Below are 17,601 nucleotides of genomic sequence, written 5' to 3' on the forward strand. Positions count from 1 at the left end.
AACAAATAAGAGTGGAATAATTCTCAGTGAGACAATGAGGTTGTATCCTGAACCAATGATTAAATTAATAATTTAGTTACTTTTCCACTAGATGTCACTACTGCTACCTACATCGATACCCGGACCTGATCACTTACTGTTTCTAACAATGTGATTTAATTTACAGGATGGATCAAATCTATTGAGCATCAGCCATTGTTTTACCCAGCTGTGTTTGGCAAACTGCGTTTAGTAGGATTGTAGTTTGTCAGTCCATTTGCAAGTTTGTCCCCATTCCATTAAGTACATCTCCATTGGCCAGGGATTGTGGTAGAACCTCACTCTAACGTCCACCTACAGGACCCTTCCCATAACCTGTAAATATATTGCACCATGACCTCGGTGTATTTGTCTTTTAATTCAAAATAGCTTCAACTTTGCTGAACTTGTAATGCAGGAAGCTTTAATCAGCTTATTGGAATAAGGACCATCCAAACCCCCATCATCAATAGATTGGAGATGACCAGGGAGGAATGTGGCATTAGATGGTTCAGTTAGTGTTGGAGCTGTCTGTCAAATGCGTCTCAGATCTGTAAGACTGCTCTGTCTTGATTGACTGACAGAAAGATGATCTTTGTTTTGGGGGAAGAAGTTGACTGACTCAGTAACATCATAGGCAAGAGGTTGCAACTGCCTCCCAGCGCCAGGGACCCAGGTTCAATTCCAGCCTTGGGTGATTGTCTGTGTGGTGTTTGCATGTTCTCCCCGTGTCTGTGTGGGTTTCCTCTGGATGCTCTGCTTTCCTCCCACAGTCTAATGATGTGTAGGTTATGTGGATTAGCCATGGTAAATGCACAGGGTTACGGCGATAGGACAGAGGAGATGATCAGGGTGGCATGCTCTTTAGAGAGTTGGTGCAGACTCGATGAGCAAAATGGCCCCCAGAACATAGAAATTAGGAGCCAAAGTAGGCCAATTCAGCCCTTCGAGCCTGCTCGTGCATTCAATCATATCATGGCTGATCTCACGTTTGTCTCAAATCCACCTTCTCACCTGTTTCCCATATCCCTCTTTTTTTTATTAGAAATATGTCTATCTCTTGCTTGAAACCATTCAATGATTCAGACTCCACCACGCTACAGGGCAACAAGTTCCACAAACTTACCACCCTCTGCTCAGTTTTAAATCTCAACCTATATCTGTGACCTCTTGTTCTAGATTGTCCCATAAGAGGAAACATTTGATCTACATTTACTCTATCAATCCCTTTTAAAATTTTATATACCTCAATCAGATCCCCTTTCATCCTTCTAAATTCAGCAAGCACAAACCCAAACTGTTTAATCACTCCTCATGCGTCTTATTCTGCACTGTAAGGACTCTGTGGTCCTAAGTTCCCTTGGTGAACCCAATGGCTTTGAAACGAGCTTATAGAATAACTGCACACAAACACTTACGATGCTTCTGAAATTATTTTGATTGATAAGTTAGTGGATAAGGTCCCTGCTAAAATAATCACCTAAGCCAGTGATGGACAACCTAGGCTAGTGAGTGGGCCACATGAATGGTCCTCTTCATCTCAGCGGACAGCAAGATTGGAATCGGGCTTGTTCACTAACTGTGGCCCCATGAATAAGATTAAGTACATTTAATACATGCCAAATATTTTGTAACGCGTAATAGAATCTGCTTCTCAGTTATCTATTAAAAGATCTATCATCAACTTCAAATGGTAAAAACAAAAGAAATATTTATGCTTGATTAGACACAGAGGGAGTGCACGGCTCTCACAATCAATGTTGTGAGCAAACAGCATGTTCCTCACTTCACTTACCCTTGTTTTATGAGTGAATCACTTCAGTTATATTGGAAGAAAAAGCTACATGGGCAGAAATCACACAATGTGGCAATCTTGCGTGTGGGCAACAGTCAACAAAATGTCTTGTGGACTGCACTCAGAATTCTGATGGGCCACATGTGGCTCCAGAGCCACAGGTTCAATTCTGGCCTTGCACCAAAGCCATTTCTTTCAAATTCAGTAAATGACCGTACAATCCAGAAGATCCCAGCATCCAAAAGTACCAAAGCTTGACAGAAAGCTGGTCACCATCTGGAATGCATGAAATCAGAGAAGGAGATCATTCCGTCAAGACAGTACTGGCTTTTGAAAGAACTAGATCCATTTTGTTCCATCCCCCGATAGCCCAGCAAACCTTTCTCCTTCACGCAATTAGTCTTCTGAAAGTTAAGATTGAAGTTGCAATCACCCCTCTGTTAACATGCATTTTGGTAGATTGAACCAGGGCAGGACTTACTCAGTTAATGGTAGGGCACTGGGGAGAGTTACAGAACAAAGAGATCTTGGGGTACATGTTCATAACTCCTTGAAAGTGGAGTCACAGGTGGACAGAGTGGTGAAGAAGGCATTCGGCATGCTTGGTTTCATTGGTCAGAACATTGAATACAGGAGTTGGAATGTCTTGTTGAAGTTGTACAAGACATTGGTAAGGCCACACTTGGAATACTGTGTGCAATTCTGGTCATCCTATTATAGGAAGGATGTTACTAAACTAGAAAGAGCGCAGAAAAGATTTACTAGGATGCCACTGGGACTCGATGGATTGAGTTATAAGGAGAGGCTGGATAGACTGGGACTTTTTTCTCTGGAGCATAGAAGGCTGAGGGGTGATCTTATAGAGGTCTATAAAATTTTCCCAAAGATAGGGGAGTCTAGGGCGTAGTGAGAGAGGAGAGATACAAAAGTGTCCAGAGGGGCCATTTTTTCACACAGAGGATGGTGAGTGTCTGGAACAAGCTGCCAGAGGTAGTAGTAGAGTTGGGTATAATTTTGTCTGTTAAAAAACAGTTAGATAGTTACATAGATACGATGGATATAGAGGGATATGGGCCAAATCCGTCAATTGGGATTTGCTTAAGGGTTTAAAAAAAGGGAGGCATGGACAAGTTGGGCCGAAGGGCCTGTTTCCATGCTATAAACCCCTATGACTTCTGACATTTCAGGTCAACTTGGTGAGCAGAGCCCAGCTGGGGAATCCTCACTCAAAATGCCAATTTTCTCTTTCTCCTCCTCATCGCTGTCACCTCCCATTAGGTGGAACTTCCCTTTTCACCTCACCGCTACGCTTCTTATGTTGAAAACCAGGCCAATATTTCACATGCCCATTAACCTAAATAACACGACAATGTCAACTTGGCTCGGTGGCTTGGCACTGTCATCTTTTGGGAAGGAGATTGTGGATTCAGACTAAACTCCAGCTCTTGCACAGATAACCTGGGCTGCTAATTCATTGCACAGAAACAAGGAAATAACTTGCATTTATATAGCACCTTTCATGACCTGAACGTTGTTTCTCCCCTTCCTTGTTCCCTCCCAACAATAAAATGAAGTCATGTTATAATTCAATCAGAGTCCACTTTTCCATGCTTGTTGTAGAGTTGAGCTACAGACAGTGATGGTAAAGGTTCCATAAGAAATAGGAGCAGGAGTAGGCCATCTAGCCCTTCGAGCCTGCCCCGCCATTCAATAAGATCATGGCTGATCTGAAGTGGATCAGTTCCACTTTCCCACCTGCTCCCCATAACCCTTAATTCTCTTGTCTATCAGAAATACCCGTGACTGAAATATATTCAACGAGGTAGCCTCCGCCACTTCAATGGGCAGAGAATTCTAGAGATTCACGTGAAGAAGTTCCTCCTCAACTCCATTCTAAACTGCACCCCCCCCGCCCCGCCCTTATTTTGAGGCTGCGCCCTCTAGTTCTGGTTTCCTTTCTAAGCGGAAAGAATCTCTCTACCTCTACCCTATCTAGCCCATTCGTTTATCTTGTAAGTCTCTATAAGTTCCAATTTTCCTTCCGTCACACAGCTGATCAGAATCTCTCCCGTTCTGCTGCCAGCCATTGGAAGAATTTGCAAGTTGACACTCAATCTGTCTCGCTGTTTTATGAAAGCTTCTTCCTTTCTGGAAGGGGATTTAAAGCCAGAACTTCAGGGACAGTGCCCACCATGTCATAAGACCTCCCTGAAATGAGATTGCTGGACTGGTGATACCAATAGCTGGACAAGTTCAAAACCCACCACAGCAACTCAGAAATTTAGACTCAGTTAATTAACACTGCACAAGTGCCTGGCAATGATTGCCCCCAACAAGAGGGAATCTAACCATCACACCTTGACATTCAATGGCATTACTTTTGTTGAACCCCCATCATCAATATCCTGACCAGAAACTGAACTGGCCAGAAGAAAATTTTGGTTACAAGAGTAGGTCAGAAGTTGGGAATTGTTGATGAGTAACTCATGCTCTGACTCCCCAAAGCCACGAGTCCACTATCTAAAAGGCACAAGTGTGTGATGGAATACTGTCCACTTGCCTGGATGGGTGCAGCTCACAACAAAACTCGAGAAGCTCAATATCACTTGTGATGCCAAGGCATACAAGGCTGTGGACCAAGTGCTGGAAAATAGGGTTAAAAGTGTTCAATGGCTTGTCTTTGGCTGGCACAGATGCAATGGGCTGAAGCACCTTTCTCTGTGTTGTAGACCTCCAGGACTATGACTCTATGACCATCCAATACAAAGCAGTTTGATTGGCACCCTTTCCACAAATATTCACTCCTTCCATCACTGACAACCTGTGGCAGTCGTGTGTGCCATCTGCAAGGTGCACTGCAGGTATCCACCAATTCTCCTAAGGCAGACCTTCCAAAATCTCGACTGCTACCATCCAGAAGGACAAGGGAAGCAGGGACCATCACCAACTGGGAGTCCTCCTTCAAGCTGCTCACCACCCTGACTGGGAAATATATCGCCGTTCCTTCGCTGTTGTTGGATCAAAATCCTGGAATTCCCTCCCAAGCAGCACTTATGTCACTGAGACTGCAGTGATTGAAGAAGGCAGCTCGCCAGAGTCCTCTCACAGGAAATTAGGGATGGGCAATAAATGCTGGCCTAGCCAGCGACACCCACAAACTGCACAAAGTTAATTAAAAATTTAATACTAGTACGGCGACAATGAAACTATTGATGGTCAGCAATATACTTTTGGGAAAGAAATCTGTCTTTCTTTCATGGTCTGACCTACAGAATCACAGCAATGTTGTTGACTTTTGTCTGAAATGGGAATGACCGAGCTAGCCACTCCGTTATATCAAACTGCTATAGAAAATAGATAATAAGAATAAAACAGTGTGGGGCATCTGGCATCAACCTGGCACTGAGCATGAAAAAGGCACACTGTTCCCAGTCAGCTCAGTAAATAACTCCTCACTTATCATAGAAGCCTTACAGTGCAGAAGGAGACCATTCAGCCTATCGATTCTGGACGAACTCTCTGATAGAGTGTCTTACCCAGGCCCAATCCAGCACATCCACCCCAGACATATCACTGTAAACCACACAGTTACAATCGCTAATCATCTAACCTATGCATCTTTTGACACCAAGGGTCAATTTAGCATGCCTAATCCCTCTAACTCATACATCTTCGGACTGAGGAGGAAACCGTAGCACCAGGAAGAAACCCACGCAGACATGGGGAGAATGTGCAAACTCCACACAGACAGTCACCCAAGGTCAGAATTGAACCTGGGTCCCTGGCACTGTGAGGCAGCAGTGCTAACCACTGTGCCACCCTGCCACCATTGGGCACTTGTGCCAAAATTGGGAGAACTATCCAACAAACTGGTTGGCAACAGCCTGATGTAGTCACACTCACCTTATAATCTATGTCTCAGACCTCTCCATCACCATCCCTGTTCAGCTGCCGCAATACTATAGACAAAAGGCTTGACCATGGGAATCTTCAAATAGACTCTAAGGCATCAGCTGAAACTTGTTTCCCACTCACTTCTGCTCCTGACTTCCATCCCCAACCCCCACCTTGGTGAATCAGTAGCAAGCAACATTTGGAACAGGACACATGATGTACTATGGGTGAGGGACCCCAATGTCTGGCACCAAGACAAGTTAGATAGCATGGCAACTGGCCAAACTTGCTGAGTCTGCTAAACTGGGTCTGTGGCAAGTGATAAGGGAACCAACAAAAAATCAACTCAACCTCATCTTCATTCATCTATCTATCACACACATCTATTAATGACAGTTATGATGGTGATGACCTCTATAGGTCCGTTGCAATAACAAAGCCCTGCCTTCATGCTGAGGACACCTTTGATTATGTTCAATGGAACTAACACTGTGTTAAATGGGATAGACTCAGATCAGCTCAAACGGGCTATCCGTGGAGGTGCTGTGGACCATCAGCAGGAGTATGATGGCATTCCACCACAATTTGTAACCTCATGGTCCAACATACCCTTCATTCCACAATTACCATCAAGCCAGGGGTTCAACAGTGCTTCACAGAGGAGTGCAGGAGGGTACAGCAGAAGCAGCACCCAGCATTCTGAAAAAAAAAATCATTTGTCAACTTGGTGAAGTTGCAACACGGAACTATTTGTGTGCCAAAGAACAGAGGCAGCAACTGATGGACGGAGTTAGGTGATCATGCAGGAAAGGTGATGACCTGGTGTATTATCACTAAACTACTAATCCAGCTAATGTTTGGATACCCGGGTTTGAATCCCACCCCAACAGATGGTGTAATTTGAATTCAATAAAAACATAACTGGAATTAAGAATCTACTGATGAACTATTGATTGTTGTAAAAACCCATCTTGTTCACCAATGTCCTTTAGGGAGGGAAATCTGCCATTCTTAGCTGGTGTGGCCTTCATGTGACTCCAGAACCACAGCAATGTGGTTGACGTTCAACTACCCTCGAGGTTCTGACAGGTACAGAAACTAGCCATCAATCAATTTGATTCACTCCTGAGGATATCAAGATATGGTTTAGTGCAGTGAATACAATAGTACTAGAAACACACTAGTTATAGAATTTGTGCTCCAGAGATAGATGTGCCGTTAGCTAAGTTGTTCCAGTACAGCTACAATACTGACATCCACTTGACAGCATGGCAAAATGCCACTATGTCCTGTCCACAAAAAAACAAGACAAGTGAAATCTGGCCAATTACTGCCCATCAGTCTCCTCTCAATCAACACCAAATTGATGGAAGTTGTCATCAGAAGTGTTACAAAGCAATACATACTCAGCAATAACTGATGCTCAGTTTGGGTTCTGCCAGGGCCATTCAGCCTCTGACTGTATTGCAGCCCTGGTCCAAACACTGACAAGCTGAATCCAAGAGGTGTGGTGAAAGTGAGTGCTCATGACATCAAGGCCTGAGTAGAATCAAAGTCAATGGTAATAAGGGACAATTGCTCCACTGCTTGAGCCATAGAGTCATAGAGGTTTACAGCATGAAAAGAGGCTCTTCAGCCCAACTTGTCCATGCTGCCCCCTTTTCTTTACACCACTAAGCTTGTTCCAATGGCTCGCATTTGGCCCATATCCCTCGATACCCATCTTACCCATGCGAATGTCTAAATGCTTTTTAAAAGACAAATTTGTACCCACTTCTACTACTACCTCTGGCAGTTTATTCCAGACACTCATCACCCTCTGAGTGAAAAAAAATGCCCCTCTGCACCCATTTGTATCTCTCCCCTCTCACCTTAAACCTATGCCCTCTAGTTTTAGACTCCCCTACCTTTGGCAAAAAATGTTGACTATGTACTGATCTATGCCCCGCATTATTTTATAGACCTCTTTAAGATTACCCCTCAGCCTTCTACGCTCCAGAGGAAAAAGCCCCAGTCCTAGGGCGGCATGGTAGCACAGTGGTTAGCACTGCTGCTTTACAGCTCCACGGACCTGGGTTTGATTCCTGGCTTGGGTCACCGTCTGTGTGGAGGTTGCACATTCTCCTTGTGTCTGCGTGGGTTTCCTCCGGATGCTCCGGTTTCCTCCCACAGTCCAAAGATGTGCGGGTTAGGTTGATTGGCCATGCTAAAATTGCCGCTAAGTGTCCTGTGATGCGTAGATTAGAGAGATTAGTGAGTAAATGTGTAGGTATATGGGGGTAGGACTTGGGTGGGATTGTGGTCAGGCCAGATGGCCTCTTTCTGCATTGTAGGGTTTGTGTGATTCTATCCAGTCTCTTATAACTCAAACCATCAAGTCCCGGTAGTATCCTAGCAAATATTTTCTGCGCTCTTTCGAGTTTAATAATATCCTTTCTACAATAGGGTGACCAGAGCTGTGTACAGCATTCCAAATGTAGCCTGACTAATGTCTTATAATGTGTTATGTCACAGAGCAAAAGATGGTCTGGTTATTGGAGATTAATCCTCTGAGCCCCAGTAACTCCGAAGGGTAGCGTGCAATGACCAGCCATCTTCAGAAGCTCATCATTGACCCTCCCTCCATCACAAGTCAGAAAATTGGACAGTGTTCAACTCCATTTGCTGCTCCTCAGGTAATGAAGCAATCCATGGCCATAAGCAGCAAGACTTGGACAACAAAACTTGGACTGATAAGTAGACAATAACATTGGGTGACATGGTGGCACAGTGGATAGCACTGCTGCCTCATAGCACAAGGCTTCTGGGCTCGATTCCTGACTTGGGTAACTATCTGTGTGGAGTCTGCACATTCTCCCGTGTCTGCGTGGGTTTTCTCCAAATGCTCCAGTTTCCTCCCACAGTCCAAAGATGTGCGGGTTAAGTGGATTGACCATGCTAAATTGTCCCTTAGTGACAGGTGGACTAGCTAGAGTAAATGCATGGGATTATGGGGATAGGGCCTGGATAGGATTATGGTTGGTGCAGACTCGATGGGCCAAATGGCCTCCTTCGGCACTATAGATTCTATGATTCCATGAACACTTATGCTACACAAGGGCCAGGCATTAACTATTTCCAACAAAAGAGAACCCAACCACTTCCCCTTGACATGTACCTACACTACCATTGCTGAGTCCTCCACTATTGACATCCTGAGGGTCACCGTTGACCAGAAATGCCGCTGGGTCAGTCCCATAAATCCCTTGGCTGCAATAATAGACCACAGGCTGTGAATTCTCTTCAGAGTCTCAAATACCTGCCCACTGCTGTGATAGAATATTTTCCATTCATCTGGATAAGCGCAGGTCCAACAGCGTTCAAGAAACTCAACAATATCATGAGCAACCGAAGCTTCCGAGCATTAACTGGGGCACCAACAGGCATCTCCCACTGGGGGCTGAGAAAATGGCGGCTCCAAGGGTGAGGGCAAGCAGGAAAAGGTTAGTGGGTGGGCAGTGTGCTTGGGTAAGGCCTCAGACAGTCCCTCCCTTAGCCTTACATTTCGGAGGGCTAAACGTGGAGCAACCTCTGCCCCGTTGTATCTAAACTAAAATTGCAAATAAGGTCAAACAACTAATATTTTGAATGGGGGTGCAGTACACCTTTACAGAGGCAATTGTATCAGTGTCTCTTGGATAGCTGACGAAAGGATAATGTGGAAGATCCACTGCCTGTTTTTCTGGAGAGAAAGAGGTCAGCAGTGATTCAAAACCCTGCCCATTGTTATCAAGGGACCGGAGGAAGTTCACTGGAAGAGTGAAGAAACAAGTTAATATAAAGCTATTCAAACAGTTCACTGATTGTATTTGCAACACTCTTGTCCCAAGACTACTGAGGCAGTGATTTTAACATCGTTTAGCTTAGAATTGGACAGATGTTTGATCGAAAAAAAAAATAGACGATGCTGGAAATACCCAGCAGGCTGGTAGCATCTGTGCAAAGAGGAGCAGAGTTAATGGCCGGGACTTAACTGGCCCTCGGGAGGCAAGCTCAGGATGGGTTGTTGGTTGGGGGGAGGGCAGAGGGGGATTGGGGAACCTGAGCTGTGTCAGGTCAGCTCTCTGATGCCCTCGCGCTGTCAGAGCAGTTTGCAGGAGAGTCTGCTTGTTCCGTAGAGGCAAGCAACCTATTAGCACAATTGAAGGCCCCCTTACGGCTTGTGGGTGCGTCAGCAATGATGATGGGTCAATCCTTGCCTGTAGGTAGGCCGTCAGGTGGCATCTTCTCTATGGAAGGCAAGCTGAGATGTGGAGATGCCGGCGTGTGACTGGGGTAAACACAGCAAGAAGTCTCACAACACCAGGTTGAAGTCCAACAGGTTTATTTGGTAACAAACGCCACTAGCTTTACCAAATAAACCTGTTGGACTTTAACCTGGTGTTGTGAGACTTCTTACTGGGAAGGCAAGCCGGGCAGGCCATCAGAGGCAGAGGCTCCATGGTCCAAAGAGCGGGGGGGCCACAGACAGGAAAGGGCAGTCCCATTGGTCTCCACCTGGGGGTCTTCCCCTCTCACCCTCAGTGCTCTGAATTTGTTTTCTCCAAATTGACCTGGCTGGTTTGCTTGCAGATTGGGTCAAGTATTTGCCCCTTTACTTTGTGGCACTCCACCCATATTCCAACCTCGTGACACCATGTAGGATAAGTCACCTGCATCTGTCAGGGTTAGAGTCATGGAATTCCTACAGTGCAGAAGGAGACCATTCGGCCCATCGAGTTTGCACTGTCAACAGTCCCATCCAGGCCCTATCCCCACATATTTACTCCGCTAATCCCTCTAATGTATGCATCCCGGGACACTAAGGAGCAATTTAGCATGGGATCGAACCCACACATCTTTGGACTAGAGGAGGAAACCAGAGCACCTGGAAAAAAAAATCTGTGCAGACATGGGGAGAATGTACAAACTCCACATAGACAGTCACCCAAGCCGGCAATCAAACCCAGGTCCCTGGAGATGTGAAGCAGCAGTGCTAACCGCTGTGTGTCAATGTGCCATGGTTTAGATGGCAGCTTGGTGTGGCAGGCATCCTGTTTATTTTGGACAGGGCCTCATTAACCTGCTGCTTAATGTCTTCCAAATAAACATGACCAGAAAGTGAATGGGACACCTCTGTCTGGCAGCAGGAAGCAGGTCCGATGCTCTGACCTATGACACAAAGTAAATGTATTGAGAGCACGGTGGCACAGTGGTTATCACTGCTGCCTCACAGCTCCGGGGACCCGGCTTCGATTCCAGCCTCGGATGACTGTGTGGAGTTTGCACATTCTCCCCGTGTCTGCGTGGGTTTCCTCCAGGCGTTCCGGTTTCCTCCCACAATCCAAAAATGTCCAGGTTAGGTTGATTGGCCATGGTAAATGTAGGAGGATTACAGGGATAGGATGGAGGGTGTTGGGTCTCGGTAAGATGTTTCTTCGGAGACTCGCTGGGCACTGCAAGCATTCTATGGATTCTGTGGTTCCTGCTCCATAAAGGAACAGATGAATCCTTACGCTGAGTTTTGGACACTGATAGCTTTAACCGTTCTTCCATCCAGGTCTCAGGGAATAATTGCAACCAGACCACAATGCGAGTCCATCCTGCCAATTGAAAAGAACTCCCTGCTGGTTTTGAACAGCTGACACTCCTGCCTGCATTGTGGACTGGCAGTGACCCACTGTGAGGCAGGAGTGAGCATTGTAAGATCTGAACTCAGACACCCACCCTACTGCACCAAGATTTGACAGGGGAGAGGAATAAGACTGCTTTTAAAATGAAGAGCTTGGCCTGGTTGCTGAGGCACATACAGGCATCACAATAATTATGTTTCTGGCCCAGAAATGTTGCGGAGATGCCAGCACTGGACTGGGGTAAACACAGTAAGAAGTCTCACAACACCAGGTTAAAGTCCAACCAGTTCATTTGATAATAAACCCACAAGCTTTCGGGGTTTCTGGGTTTACTATCGAATAAACTGGTTGGACTTTAACCTGGTGTTGTGAGACTTCTTACTGTGTCTGGCCCAGAAATCCAGAGTTGTGAGTTCAAATCCTACCAAAAGCAGTGGGGAATTTAAATGCTGCTAATTATCTAAATCTCAGATTGAAAAGCTGGGGTCAATAATGGTAACTGTGAAACTACCATATTGCAATAAAAATGTAACTGGTTCCTTTAGGGAAGGAAATCTGCCACCTTTATCCAATATAGGTGATTGTTTTATTCATTTATGGGATCTCTGGGTGGGCTAACACTTATTGCCCATCCCTGAGGGCATTTAAGAGTCAACCCCATGTAGGCCAAACCATGTAAGAACAACAGACTTCCCGCCTCCATTTCTGATGAGTTTTTACGACCACCGACAATGGTTTCACGGTCATCATTAGACTTTTAATTCAGATTGTTTTTGAATTCAGATCTCGCTGTGGTGGGATTCGAATCCAGGTCCCCAGAACACTCCACTGGCTGCCTGGATTAGTAATCCAGCGGCAACACTACTGCATCCCCATCGCAATGCAGTTGACTCTTTTCCCCTCTAAAGAGTTTAATGGGCACTCAGTTGTATTGAAGTCACTGTAACAAACTGCAGTGGTGCCTCCATCATATGAATGAATAAATAAAATGATGGATTGTGTGATCCCACAGCACTATTCTGAAGAAGAACAATGAGTTTGCCTGGTGTGTCGAACTACATTCGCCTCGTAGTCTACTTCTGATGGCATTGGTTATCTGTTTCATATTCAATTTGTTGCTTGTGAAACCTTACTGTAGGCAAATTGGTTCATCTTCACTTTAGATAGCGTCCCAGGATTGAGGAAAACTTGCGCCCATTCTCGTGCGATGGACCTATCAGCCATATTGGAAACCAATGTGCAACTCTGTGACTGCCACAGTTTTAAGTTTATTTATTAGTGTTACAAGTAGGCTTACATTAACACTGCAATGAAGTAACTGTGAAAATCCCCTAGCCGCCACACTCCGATGCCTGTTTGAGTACACTGAGGGAGAACTTAGCACCTAACCAATGCACCTAACCAGCACGACTTTCGGACTGTGGGAGGAAACCGGAGCACCCGGAGGAAACCCACGCAGACATCGGGAGAATGTACAAACTCCACACAGACGGTGACCCAAGCTGGGAATCGAACCCGAGTTCCTGGCGCTGTGAGGCAGCAGTGCTAACCATTGTGCTGTCCCTTGTGGAGCAGACGGTGATTGAAGAGTTGGTGGCTAACTTAGAGCTGTGTACTTTCTCCAATGCCATCATTTCACCTCTGCGAGTTCCCACCAAAGCCTCTCGATGGGCTTGATGTCATGGTGGACGAACCTTCTCCATTCTGGTCAGTCGCAAGCCAGGGGTGCGTCCCCAATCAATCGCTACGTTTCACCTCATGGGGTACTTGCGTGACCGCACTTCAGAAGTAATAAATTCACTGTAAACTTTATCAATATAGGTTCTTTCTGCAGATAGGACTCTGTGAGACAGTTGGGAATGAACGACTCACTGACAGTCAACCATCACTGTGCATGACCCTTCTCTCCTCAGCTTTGGGGTAAGGTAGAGAATCTGATGCCCAAAAACTTGCATTAACTGGCATTGGCTGGATTTCCTCTTTGTAGATTCTGTCTCTGTGGTTTTGAGAATCTTGAATTTACAAGTGTGAGGGGTAAAAAGAAACATAAAACAAGAAACAAGACAAGACTCTTGGGATTTTTCTTCCACACGCTCTTTGCAATTTGCTGTTTCACAGATTCTATTCCAACTTACTTAATCACCTGGGGTGGAACACACATGACTGTGCCCACGAGGTGACTGAAAGTTTAATATCTCCCTCTGATCTGATGCTATAATATGCATCTTAGGACCAGTAGCCTGCTTGACTTGAAATTTCCATTGCCCATCAGGACCCATTACACCCCAGTCAGCAATCCGTGCTGTCTCTCAATATTTATATTTAGGACCCTCTGTAACTTGATGTTCTTTGTTGTGTCACTCTTAACAAAGTGGTTAGCTCATTCAAAAAAGGAACAGACTTTGTTAAACTAGCTGCAAAAATAGTTCAGCACAAAACTATTAAACATTAGAATTTCAAGTAGTGCACGGGAAAGCTTCAGATCTTGATACTTATATGAAAGGTGTTTATTGACCATGTTAACTGTTATTTCAGTGTGACTGTCTCACAGATCCAGAGCTCTTAATCTCTCATGAGGTGAATGTTCAGGTCAAAAGCTCCATGAAGATAGAGTAGACCCCAACTATTTTTGATTTTGACATTCATGTGCTGGTAAGGCGTTTCACTCCAGGTGTGATTCTATTGACTCACTAGGAAGTTTTTATGAAAATAAACTTCATTCAACAATGATGTGGAAATGCTGGCATTGGATTGGGGTGGGCACAGTAAGAAGTCTCACAATACCAGGTTAAAGTCCAACAGTTTATTTGGAATCATGAGCTTTCGGAGCACTGCTCCTTCATCAGGTGAGTGTGACTCTCAGGTGAGCTGCTCCTTCATCAAGTGACTCACCTGATGAGTCACTTGATGAAGCTCGTGATTTCAAATAAACTTGTTGGTCTTTAATCAGGTGTGTGAGGCTTCTTACTTTATTTAACAATGCAGTTTAACTATAACAAAAAGAATTAGCCTAATATTTACCAATACTTAAACACGGCAAAATACACTTCTTAACTGCAAACCTATATCTATTAGTTCCAAGTTAAATAATATTCCTCATAAATGTAAACTCCTCTTCAGAACCAATTGGCAAACAACAGCTTTACGTGCTGGTGTGTGGACTGCTAGTCCTCAAATCTCCAGAGCACCTCTGGAAAGAGAGAGATACCTACTACGTAGCGGGTCACGGAGTTCATTCTCCAGAGAGAAAGATAAAAGAACTCTTGTTCCTTGCACACCCAAGTAAGAAACTGCCTGCTTGTCTCTGTAAACTTAGCCCCTTCCATTAGTACCTAACTCAGCCTCTGTCAATCAATGCAATCAAATCCTATTCTGAAACCCCAGGGGACAACCCAAAAAAAAAATAAACAAAACTGCATTATCTCAGATTAAAACAAACAAACTATTCTTCTACACTCTCAGCATGTGGGCTGCCTGGTGCAGACAGAGCAGCACCATTTAAACAGAGTTGAATTTTAACATACCCTTAAGAACCATGACATGAGGGGAGCACGGTGGCGCAGTCATTAGCACTGCTGCCTCACAGTGTCAGGGCCTTGGGTTCAATTCCTGGCTTTGATGACTGTCTCCGCGGGGTCTGCAAATTCTCCCCCTATCTGCGTGGGTTTCCTCCAGGTGCTCCGGTTTTCTCCCACAGTCCAAAGATGTGCGAGTTAGGTAGATTGGCCATGCTAAATTGTCCCTTAATGTCAGGGGGACTAGCTAGGGTAGATGCATGGGGTTATGGAGATAGGATCTGGGTCAGATTGTGATTGGTGCAGACTTGATGGGCTGAATGGCCTCCTCCTGCACTGTAGAATTTTATGGATTTCTTAAAGGCACAGCGTTGCCACATAATTAAGTCTCTACATGTCCTCAAGCTCAGTACTCAGCCCAAACTTGGGCTGCATTATCCAATCTGACAGAAATATTTGCTTCCTTGATCTCTTTGCTAATCTGTAGAGTCCCCAATACCCTGGGCTAGAAATTGGTGAATTTATTAAATGGGCTGGAATATTTGATGAATACCAGCATGATCTACTAAGTACTACCAAAACAGACTGACTGGAGCTCATGACTAGAGATCTGGTTACGAATATGTGAATATTTAAATCTAAAACATAAAAGAAAGGTTAAAGCAGAAAGGAATATAAAACTAAACAGGAAAGGGCAGAAACAAAATGCTTAAAATAGAGAGGGTGGTAAAGTTTAAAAACTAATTTAATTTACCAAATTGCTCATTTTGGGAGGCTAATTTACAGTGTATACTGGCATAATTAGTAATTATAATTAATAACAAAATAATATGATTATTAGAATAAGTAATTATAATACTTTACAATCTATCGCTCATAATTTGACCTTATTAAAACTATAAACACATTGAATTGTCCTGTAACTCGAATTAAACAATAAAAGCAATACAAATGAGGAATTCAGTGTATTAAGCTAATTAAAATAGGATGGTGACAATGATATCTTCCCTTATCGCAGTATGTGGGCTGGAACCTTTAAGAGAAACAGCTGGCCCAGAAGGTACGGAATTCCATAAACCACCTCGCAGTTCTGGATGTGTTTGGAAAGCCCAAAATAACTGGCGCAATTAAAGGATAAGTCGTTCCTTTTATCGCCGGGAACAAATGGGGAGATTGATGAGGCTGAAGCATCAATTATCACTCCAGATAAACAAGCCATCTGAAAGTTGGCTCGTTGCCTGGTCATGGGTCACTTACGGTGTCATCTGTGATGGTAACGGGCTTGCCGGCGTGAGTGCAAAAATTGGACGAGGAGCAGGTGAAAGCAACGGAAGCAAAAGGTAACTTGCAGTGAGTGTCTGCGACCCAGGAGGAGCTATTGGTTCATTAGTGGAGAGAGACGCTATGATGAAGCTGCCATAATGGAAACATATGCTGTTATTCAGAAAGCAGCTGTTTCCCATTGAAATAATAGAGTTCTATTTACATTGCATCAGGACACAATCACATTCCAGACTGCAGCCATTTAACTTTGAAATGAGCTTCATTAATAACAGTTCAGAAAAGGCATGTGCCATGCGGGAAATTAGTTTCAACTTCCTCCCCCACACCCTGCACCTTGCTTGTAGTTAATTCAAATTATTAATGTAGTTTTCTAATGGTCGGTATCAGTGTAGAGCAGTTGGCGGCTGGGTGGGCGACACTTGAATTTAAAGTTTATTTATTGGTGTCACAATTAGGGTCACGAGAAGTTACTGTGAAAATCCCCTGGTTGTCACACTCCGGTGTCTGTTCAGGTACACCGAGGGAGAATTTAGCCTGGCCAACGCACCGAACCAGCACGTCTTTCAGACGGGGGGAAACGCACACAGTGGTGGGGAGAACATTGCAGACTCTGCACAGACAGTGCCCCAAGCCAGGGATGGAACCCAGGTCCCTGGCGCTGCGAGGAAGCAGTGCTAACCCATTGTGCCAGATCTGGAGGCTCCTACTTGTTCCTGGTGAATTAACAGTTCGCAATTCGGACAGGCGTTAAGACAGTGATGGGCAGTCTAGGCTAGTGAGCGGGCTGTACGAATGGCCCTCCTTCATCTCAGTGGAGCTGCAAATCAGGCTTATTCACTAACCATAACCCAATGAATTAAATTAAATACTTTTAATAGGTGCCGAATATTTCATATCGAGTTATAAAAAGTGCTGAAGCATTTATATATTAATAGAGCTGTCATTAAGTTCAAATGGTGAAAACAGAGTGGAATCGGCTGACGTCGGGGGTGGTGGAGGCAAATTCGATCGGGTCTTTCAAGAGACTTCTGGATGAGTAGTACATGGGACTTAACAGAATTGAGGGTTATAGGTAAGCCTTGTAGGTAGGGATATGATCGGCGCAACTTGTGGGCCGAAGGGCCTGTTTGTGCTGTAGTTTTTCTGTGTTCTGGAAGAAATATTGACACTTTGGACACAGAGGGAGCTCATGGCTCTCACAGTCAATATTGTGAGCAATCAGCCCGCATCTCACATCGCTCGCTCTTGTTTTACGTTTGTATTTCTTCACTCACACTGGGAGGAAAAAAAGCCACACCACAGAAAGCTGTGGAACGCGGCAACCCTGCGCGTGGGCGACGGTCAACAAAATGTCTCGCGGGCCGCACTCGGAACCCCGAGGGGCCACAGGTAGCCCACCGCTGAGCTGATGTCTCAAATGGCGGGCCCGGTCAAGAAGAGAACA

Source organism: Carcharhinus amblyrhynchos, chromosome 29, assembly GCF_965287045.1.
Source record: "Carcharhinus amblyrhynchos chromosome 29, sCarAmb.v2.hapA, whole genome shotgun sequence".
Taxonomy (NCBI): Eukaryota; Metazoa; Chordata; class Chondrichthyes; order Carcharhiniformes; family Carcharhinidae; genus Carcharhinus; species Carcharhinus amblyrhynchos.